This window comes from Cricetulus griseus, assembly GCF_003668045.3.
Source record: "Cricetulus griseus strain 17A/GY chromosome 1 unlocalized genomic scaffold, alternate assembly CriGri-PICRH-1.0 chr1_0, whole genome shotgun sequence".
Lineage (NCBI taxonomy): Eukaryota > Metazoa > Chordata > Mammalia > Rodentia > Cricetidae > Cricetulus > Cricetulus griseus.
In genome coordinates this window covers 210,054,253-210,064,919 of record NW_023276806.1, presented here as the reverse complement: position 1 = coordinate 210,064,919, position 10,667 = coordinate 210,054,253, and the positions used below count along the sequence as shown (strand labels likewise).

The 10,667-nt window shown below is 38.2% G+C and overlaps 1 non-coding gene across 1 annotated transcript; it reads right to left on the bottom strand.

The window, feature by feature from the left end:
* Positions 1-4,671: 4,671 nt before the first annotated feature.
* On the bottom strand, positions 4,672-4,778 carry LOC113832645. Its single transcript, XR_003480070.1, has one exon. It is a non-coding gene; the product is annotated as a U6 spliceosomal RNA (small nuclear RNA).
* Between the last annotated feature and the right edge of the window lie 5,889 nt (positions 4,779-10,667).

The window sequence follows — 10,667 nt, the reverse complement described above, 5'->3', positions numbered from 1 at the left end:
AAAAATAGATATCTTACAAAGCTTCATGTGAACCATGTGCAAAAGAATGAGTATATTTTAACTTTGTGACATATTTATATTTACTAAACACATGACAAAATCATCAATCAAGAAGTCCTGTTTTACTCTTGCTTGCTCTGTTTCAGAATGGACATATAAGAAAGTTATGGTTTTTTAAATTTTATGCTCTTTATTTTATTGAAAAATTTCAAATACTGTATCTTGATTGTTTTTCCCTTCTTCAATTGTTTCTCAGGTCTTCTTCAACTCAATATGAACAAAACTCTGTTATTTCTTTTTCAAAAATACACTCACAATCAAACAAAATAAACAACAAAAATAATATACCATAACACCACTCCAAATCCCTTCAACAAATGAAAATTAAAACAAACAAGCAAAAACCCAATAAGGCAAAAATGCCTACACAAAGTAAAATGAGGCAAAAATTCCATATAACTATCATTCAGTTTGGTTTATGTTCATCAAATGCTCCTGGGTATGGAGCCTTCCTGCAGTGTAGAGTAGAATTCCATTGGAGAAAAGAGATTTTCCTTGGTCAACAGTATTATTTGCACATAGCTTCTACATTATGCTTGGGATACTGTGTTCAATTTCTCCTCTCAGTGCTGGAACACTGTCAGGCTTGGACCTGTACATATCTTGTGTGTACTTCCACAGTCTCCATGAATTTACAACTACATCAGTCCTGTTATGTTTCTCAGATACTTTTTCCTTGGAGCACCAACTCTGGCTCTTATAACCTCTCAGCTTCCTCTTCAGCATAGGTCTGATTTTTGATGAGAACACATACCATTTGATGAATATATATCATTTAGGATTGAGTGCTCTAAGGTTTTCACTCTCAACACATTGTCCACATGTGGGTCTTTGAAAGTGATGATTTTTTGCTTAGCATTCATTTGTGTTTGTAACTGACACAAAAGCAATGTGCTATCCAAAAAAGCAGCTCCCTAAGAAAATATCATGGTGTGTTTAATGTCTGCCAAGAGCTAGACACTGGCAGACCACATAACCAGACAATAAATTAAAAACTCTGGATATATTTGATCTTTTGTTCATAAATTTTCCATTTATTGCAGCAGCGCTCTGAGTCTAACAAGTTATTGAATATCTAAAGGGATTAGGTCTAAACTAGCTGAGACATGAAAATCTAGTCCCAAAAGATTGTTTTCTGATGTTGATGACTTATACTTTCCCCAGTTGCTAAATCTACTCTGTGTACTACAAACTATTAATATCCAGAGCTGTCAATATGACAGTTTGTTCCACAAACACTAAGCAGGTCTGGGGTGTATACCTACAGACATGCACACACAAACATATACACAAAGAACCCAATAATAACACGAAGCCAAGAGATGCCCCCTTTTCATCCCAATGCATTTGTTTATCTATGTAGAATTTATATCCATAATATGTGGTGTCTTACCTCACTTAAGACTATGGGGAAAGGGAAAACTGAGCATTTGCAATAGTTTAACTAATAAAGGATGAAATGTTGACTTTCAATGGAGATGCATCCCTTTATGACCTGGGCGAACTCAGGTTCCATTTAATATAAGACCAGAAGTCTTGCATATGAAAGAGTAAGAAGGAATATGGATTTTCAGATTTGAAAACAGTCAGAGTATCAGATGTCTGCAAATGGGTGTTCCCACTGATAACATTTATGGTTTTGCCATATCATATCTACCATCAGTTTAACAGCTCATAAACCGAAGCCAACTTTCTGAATGATCATTTCATTCCTGAAAAGTAACCATAAACTAGGGGGGGGGGTACTGAAACATTAATTCTCACAGCAGGCAGCAATCCCAGGCCCAAAAACTTAATGGGGCTGAGCTGAATGGAACATAACAAGATGACTATCCTAACAAAATACAGTCTGCGTCTTTCGATGGATGAGGAATGTTCTCTTACCATTTGCATTTGAACGTGGGAGAACATAAAGTGCCAGTTAAACTGAGTAATGTTGCATAACTAAATCATGGGGGTTTTGTTCAGTTCTCCAGTAGAGTATAAAACTCCAACTGGAAGCATTGTTCTAATCAAAGGTCTGAACAAGCATTGCTTCATAGTTCTGCTATATTTGAATAGATTCCTTGCCCCATAAGGCTATATTAACAAAAGCTGTACACAAACACACACACACAAATATGTGTGTGTAATATTAGATGAGCATAAGTATGTATATACAAGAGAACACAGTGGTTTTTTGGGGGATATCTAATAACTGTGCAAGCAATGTGGAAAGAATTAATTTACAATTTGCTATTTGGTGATTGCATATATATATATATATATATTTGGTTCTTTGGTTAGGTTGATTGGTTGGTTGGTTGGTTTGTTTTTGGTTTTGATTTTTCTTTTTTTTAATTTGAATTAGAAACAAAATTGTTTTACATGTCAATCCCAGTTACCACTCCCTCCCCTCCTCCCCTACTCCCCCCCCCAAATAAAACCCTACTTATCACATATCCTTTCTGCTCCCCAGGGAGGGTGATGCCTTCCATAGGGGGTCATCAGAGTCTAGCATATTGATTGGGATAGGACCTAGGCCCACCCCCTTGTGTCTTGGCTCAGATTGGGCTCCCAAGGTCCACATCTCTGCTAGGGATAAGTACTGAACTTATCTGCAGGAGGTCCTGTAGATTTCCAAGGTCTCCTCCCCGAAACCCATGTTCCTGGGGTCTGCATCACTCCCATGCTGGTATCCCAGCTATTAGTCTGGAGACCAAGAGCTCCCCTTTGTTCAGGTCAGCTGTTTCTGTGGGTTTCACCAGCCTAGTTTGGACCCCTTTGCCCATCACTCGTTCTTCTCTGCAACTGGATTCCAGTTCAGTTCAGTGATTAGTTGTGGGTGTCTGCTTCTACTTCCAACAGCTGCTGGATGAAGGCTATAGGATAGCATAAGACAGACATCAATCTCATTATCAGGGGAGGGCATTTAAGGTAGACTCTCTTCTGTTGTTTAGATTGTTAGTTGGTGTCATCTTTGTAGATCTCCAGACCTTTCCCTAATGCCTGATTTCTCTGTAAACCTAAAATGTCTCTCTCGATTATGGTATCTCCTTTCTTGTTTTCTTCTATTCTTCCCCCACTCAACCTTTCTGCTCCCTCATGTCCTCCTCACCCCTCCTCTTCTACCCTTCTCATTCTCCTGGCTCCCTCCCTCCTCCCCCTTTGCTCCCAATTTGCTCAGGAGATCTTGACCCTTTCGCCTTCTCCAGGGGACAATGTAGGTCTCTCTTAGGGTCCTCCTTGTTTACTAGCTTCTCTGTCAGGGTGGATTGTAGGCTGGTATTCCTTTACCCTATGTCTAAAATCCATATATGAGTGAGTACATACCATGTTTGTCTTTTTTGTGATTGGGTTACCTCTATCAGAATGGTTTCTTCTAGTTCCATCCATTTTCCTACAAATTTCAAGTTTCCATAGTTTTTTTTTTTTTCTGCTGAGTAGTACTCCATTGTGTAAATGTACCACATTTTCTCTATCCATTCTTCAGTTGAGGCATCTAGGTTGATTTCAGGTTCTGGCTAATACAAATAGTGCTGCTATGAACATCGATGAACAGATGTCCTTGTTGTATGAATGTGCATCTTTTGGGTATATGCCTAAGAGTGGAATTGCTGGATCTTGTGGTAGATTGATTCCTATTTTCCTGAGGAGTTGCCATACTGATTTCCAAAGTGGCTGTACAAGTTTGCACTCCCACCAGCAGTGGAGGAGTGTTCCCTTTTCTCCACATCCTCTCCAGCATAAAGTATCATTGGTGTTTTTGATTTTAGCCATTCTGACAGGAGTAAGATGGTATCTCGGAGTTGTTTTGATTTGCATTTCCCTGATGGCTAAGGATATTGAACACTTTCTTATGTGTCTTTCAACTATTTTAGATTCCTCTATTGAGAATTATCTATTTAGTTCTGTACCCCACTTTTTATTTTTTATTTTTATTAATTCAAGTTAGGTAATAAGCTTGTTTCACATGTAAGTCCCTTCTCCTTCTCCCTCTCCTCACCCCCATCCCTCCTCCCCCACCCACAACCTACCCTCCACCCCATCCACCCACCACTCCCCAGGCAGGGTAGGGCCCTCAACGGAGGCTCTGCAAAGTCAGCCAAATATTCCTGTGCTGGGCCTGGGCCCTTCCCCATGTGTCCAGGGCCAGAGTGTATCCCTTCACGTGGGATGGGCTCTCAAAGTCCCTTCTTACACCAGGGAAAAATGCTAATCCACTTCCAGAGGCTCCCTGGAGTGCAGAGGCCTCCTTATTGACATCCATGTTCAGGGGTCTGGATCAGTCTTGTACTGGCCTCCCAGGTAGCATCTGGGGTTGATGTGCTCTCCCTTGTTCAGGCCAACTGTTTCTGTGGGTTTCTCCAACCTGCTGTACCCACTTTTTAATTGGATCGTTTGGTGTTTTGGAGACTAGCTTCTTTAGTCCTTTTTATATTTTGGAGATCAGCCCTCTGTCAGATGTGGGGTTGGTGACTATCTTTTCTCATTCTGTGGGCTGCTGTTTTGTCTTGCTGACTGTGTCCTTTGCCTTAGAGAAGTTCAGAAGGTCCCATTTATCAATTGTTGATGTCAGTGTCTGTGCTACAGGTGTAATGTTCAGGAAGTGGTCTCCTGTACCAATTAAAAAAAAATATGGAACACTTCACGAATTTGCGTGTCATCCTTGGGCAGGGTCCATGCTAATCTTCTCTGTATCGTTACAATTTTAGTATATGTGCTGCTGAAGTGAGCATGATTGCATATAATTTGTAGGTATATAAATTCTGCTCTTAGATTGTTCTTGTGGTTTTCTTTACTAAGCTAAACAATGTATATGATATATGATGATACTTTATAGAGCTTTTATCTATTAGGTGACTTGGATTCAATCGGGGAGGCATTGAAGATTTGTGCTTAGTGATATAGGGTAGGTCTGAATGCTTGGAAAATTCTGCCATAAATGTTGCAGGGGTGAATATCCCATGACATGGAAGACTTACCTCGAGACCGAACTGCCCACACTCAATATACTTAGAGTTCTTACATTCTCTGAAGTTTTGCACACTGCTTTATACATAGGTCTTTGTCATTAATTAGAATTGCATGGGTAGATAGATCCCTGAATGACATTTTGGAGAAGGGAGAGACAAGTTTTTAACAAGCAAACCCTTCCAGGTATAACATGAAAAGGAACTATGGGTTAAGACACTATGGGAACTAAGGACAGACAATTTGCACTGCTGAAGAAATAATTAAGACTTTCCATTGCTTTCTGTGTAGCAAGCGGAGGAGAGGAACTGGGGTGTGCTAAGTTTAGAAAATTGCAGTTTATTTTTCTTTGGGACACCATGAAACAGTTCAGGATTTTTCTTTTGTACATAGTTTCTACAAGTCTTAGAGAGTTTTGCTCCCAATGTGCTAATCAGTTCTCTGAAGGCTTATTTTTATCAACCATGTCTTCCTTGCACATAGGTGAGAACGTGCGATGGGCTGATATGAGGGCGGGATTGAGAAATCAAGGCAGAGGAATTCCACTTAATTCATATGTCAACTTGCTTTAAACCATGCAAGTGCTCTAAGTTCCATACACTTAAGCCTTGAAATTCAGAGGCTGAGTGCTTCTCAGAGGCTCTTAGTTACCAGGGGACCAAGCTGAGACTAAATATTCTTGGTGTACAGTCTCCCTGCATGTTTGATTGTCTTATATGACCAGGTTCTCACTTTCCATATACTTTCCCCAGTAAGACATTATTTGGTGATATTTAGGATGAAATTTAACTAATTGTACATCAAGATCTATGTCTATAATAGTAAATGTACAAAAGAATAGATTAGAATATAGACAGGAATTTGCCATGTTGATTTTTTGTGTACTGATGCTTCCAAAGAGATTTATGTCTGGCTATCCAAACCGACAAAGATAGTAACTCCACAATTAACAAATACAACCAAGACAAAGTGAAAGAATTCCTCTTTTGTTTTAATGCCCTCTGTCCCTATAATTTTGTTCAGTAAAGTAAGTTTTTGCCTTTGAACAGACTACAGGCTATAGAATGGAAGGTACCTAAATCCTAAATCCTCTCTTTAGCTGGCTGCCCCTCTTATGCTTTAAAATTATTAGCATCCAATTATTCTCTAGGCAGGCTTCCTGTGCTCAAGTAGGGTCTCTCTCTCTCTCTCTCTCTCTCTCTCTCTCTCTCTCTCTCTCTCTCTCTCTCTCTCTCCTGTCCCCCTTCCTCTCCTTGGAAACCAAGGTTGTTTCTTGAATATCTAGCCATTTTATCAAGCTGGAATTTTCCTAGGAAGAAGTCGGATACTGGTCTACTTCTTCCTCCACCAAACTGGGACACAGTTCATCGTTTATTATTATCATTTATTATTATTATTTATCTATTAGCACCTCAGAAGTTCATGTTAGAGACTGGAAGTGAGGAGTAGGCATTTCAGCTCCACTTTATTTGACTGCTGCCTGATGCCCTGGCAGCGTTTGGCAGTTCCTCCTGAAGTCAGATGCCTTTAACAATCAAGCCATTCTCTCAACTTCTTTTATTTTTAAATTTCCGGGAGGATAAGAGATGCAGAAACCAGATCCTGGCATTTACTGTTTCAGATCTTGTACAATGATCTGGCTTATGCCTTGCTGACATTCAATATTTTAAAGCACTGGCATATACTTTGCTGTTAATATCTTGTTACCAATATAATGCTCTCTGCATCTGAGGCGAGCATAGAGTACTGTGCATCTCAAAAGTCACTGACATAAACTGAGGTTAGTGAGATCCTATGGAAAACATTTGACAATACATATCATGAATTTTTAAATAATTGTATTCTTTGATTTTATCACATCATTTCTGACAGTCTACTCTAGCTACATAATTCCAAATACAAAAATATAGACATAAAAGCTATTTTGAAACATATCAGAAACTATATAAATGGAAACAATTTATAGGTTATTAAATACAATAATGTGGAAACAAATGGAATATCAGGCAGGTAGTAATATATTTATGAAGTTTATATAATGATATGGGGAAAAAATCAATGGCAATTGATTAAATGGAAAATGTAAAAACCCAGGCTATATTTTTTTTACTATATACTTACTATATAATTTTCATGCCAAAATTTTTCAGTGGATTCCTCAAATGTCTATGCAAATATGCTTTACAGTTCAGTAATGTACCAAAGCCTCAACAGTGACTGTCTATAGTGTTTGAACATCTAGGAAGGATTTCTGCTCTCCTATTGCAAAGTGTTTTTAATCCCACAAACTTAGTAGGTTCATTTTAAGACAAGAAAGGGTAATAGACAGAGAATATGCAAATATTAGACACTTGAAAGTAGTAATATGAAACATTTTATTTTTGTAAGATACAATCTAAAATGTTTACTCTTTTATCTTTTTCCATATGAAATATTATAATAAATCTTGCATTCAGAACATGCTTTTGACCCTGTTTTCTCACTAACACTCCTTCATGTTTTGAGCTTTCTATCCATTTAATACCACTTTATAACCATCAGTTCAGAATCACCACTGGGTCCTCTCTAGATCCTTCTTTGACCATAGTTAAAATTCTTTTTATCTAAACAATTTTTAAAAAGATTGTTTTTATTTTATTTGTAGGCACATTTGCCTATATACAATTTTCTAAGAATCTAAGAAGAATATAAACAATTAATCTATTAGGAGAAGAGTGAAACTGATTAGGAAAATGGAAAATGTGGCAGTGGCCAGGCACACAGATTAATTTAAAGTTGCTCCCTAAATATCAGAAGGATCCCCAACCAGGAAGTTGGACTCAATGTTATAAGTCATTAAGCACATTATAAAATATTACGAAAAACTGATCAACTAATTTAGCTCTGGGTTCAAAAGGAGCTCAAATCAGATATGGCCTATCAAGAGGAAGGGACAGGACTGTAAGGAACACAGGGTGAAGGGATAGGTGCTGCCCTGGGAGTAAGTCAGCAAGAAAGCTCACATGGAGCAGAAGCGACAAGACAAGAGTTAAGGATGGCCTGCCTTGGAGGAAGCTGAAGACAGAATTTAATGAAATAAAGTGAAATGGGAATTTGAAATATTTGGAGGATCTTTGGTTGTTTCTGTGAAATGTTTATTCAAAAGAACATGCCAAAGTTGACAGAGAGGCCTCAACCCTACATAAGGAACTATAGGCAACTGAGGAAAGCTAGGGGCAGGAAAGGTGGTGCCAGGAAAGAGTACTCCAATTTGTTGATCTGTATTAAACATACACACAGCATTTTATGAATTTAACAGGTTATATTTAGGAAGATGTATGTGCATTCAAATACAAATAACCATATAGCAGCAATCAGTGAAAAGAGACTGAAAATTTGAAAGAGAGTGGGGAAGGTTGTGTGGTAGGGTTTTGTAGGAGGAAGAGGAAGATAGAGATTAGTTATTTTGAGTTTGTGTTGTAGCCATATTAAAAGTATGGAAAATAATGAGGCTAAAATGGTAGCAGCAAGATTTTCCATTTATTTTTCAGCTTTGTGACCATACTTTATAAGCACTGTCATTTTATACACTCATTAGAAAAATGTAGAAGTACATTGTTCCAGATATTTTAAGATGATACTCAATGATGACAGATAAACTATTTAAAAATTATAGAGCTGAGGGGGTAGCTCAGCAACCAAGGACACCTGCTTATCTTGCTGAAGACCAGGTTTGGTTCTCAGTACCCATATGTTAAAGTACTTAATGATCCCCAGCACCTATAACTCCAGTTACAGTCCTCATTACCATGATATTGAATGCTCAATAAATGTTTGAATGATACAGCCTGAAAATTACACCATCTACATATAGCTATTAAGAAAAGTCCTGTTTTAAAATCTCATTTCATTTGCAAGTAGTTATTAATTGGAGTAGATATTGATTAGGAACGGAGGCATATGTCCACTTCTCCTTCCAGCTCTAGGACCCCATCCTCTGTAGGTCCATGCAGGCCCTGTGCATGTGGTCTCAGTCTCTGTGAGTTCACAACTGCATAGTTCCTGTTATGTTTAGAAGGACTTGGTGTCCTCTATCCCCTCTGGCTTTTAAGCTCTTTCTACTTTCTTTCTCTGAGATCTGAGGGAAGGGCTTTTATCGAGCCATCCTGGGTAGGTCTGAACATTCAAGGTCTCACTCTGCATAATGTCTGGCATTAGGTGTCTTTCCATTTGCTGCAGACAGAAATTTCTCTGATGATGGCTGAACAAGACCATATATGAGTATAGAAGAATGTCATTAGAAGTCATTTTATTTCTCAGTTCCTTTAGTGGAGAAGTAGAATTTGACTTTTCCCTTGGTCCTTAGGCTTACTAGTCTAAGGCTCTTGGTCACCCAAGTAGCATTGTATATGAATTACATCACACTTCTCATGAAGTGGACCTTAGATGCAATAAGATATTGGTTGTTTACTCCCAAGAGTTTTGTTCCACCATTACACAAATGTATCTTGCAGGAAGGGCACCATTGTAGACAGAAGCATTTACAGCTGGGTTGGTGTTTATACTACTCCACTGGTAGCATACAGAGCACCTTCTTGTACCAGAGACACTAGTATGTAAAAGTGAAGGCTTTAAGGAATCACCAGCTCAACTTCCCTATGTTCAATGAGTTATATAGGTGTTGTCTTCAGCAATAGAGTCTTGACACCAGTTTATAAAGGATAACTTATGGTTCTGGGAACAGCTTGGGCTGTTTGGGGGATTCCCATAGCACCCCTTTGTCCAACAACTCAATTAGATGTAACCTATTCCTGATACTGGAAGCTTCATTTGATGACAAGAGTTGTCCAGGTGAATAAGGCTCTGAGACCTCTGCTATTTGGTAATTTCTTTTAGTTCACCTTCACACATGTATATATTTTAGGAAGCTTCTATAATATTAGGTTTCCATACTACCTCTCAAATGACCCTTCATCTTAGTTGATACTCCCTGTATTGCCTCTCTTGTCCCCCTCTTCCTTACCCTCCCAGTTTGATCCTCTTCATTTCTCCCGTCATTAATTCACAACTATCTATTCTATTTCCCTTTCCTAGAGAGATCTATATGCACCCTCTAGTACTCTATACCTAACCTCTGTGGTTCTGTAACCTGATTATCCATGAATTAACAACTATTATCCACATATAAGCAAGTTCATACCACATTTGTCATTCTGTTTCTTAGTTACTTCAATCAGGATGATTATTTTTCTAGCTCCATATATTTACCTTTAAATTTAAATGATTTCATTTTTTACTAGCTGAGTAATATTTCACTCTATGAATGTACTTAATTTTCTTTACCCATTTATCTGCCAAAGGATATCAAAGTTGTTTCCAATTTCAGGCTATTATGAATAAATCCACGATGAACATGATTGAGCAAGTGTCTTGTTGGTGGGATAAATTGTCCTTTGGGCATACACCCAAGAGTCACATAGCTGGATCTTGAGGTAGACTGATTAGAATAATAAGTGAACTGAAAGTTCAATGAGAGTCTCTGTCTCAAAAAATAAGAGGAAGGGGGATTGAGGTAGACATAAAACATAATCAATCCACTTACCATCCCATGAACATTTACACAGTCATGGGTATATACACAAATATATGCAAAATAATGCAATAATTTTAACAGA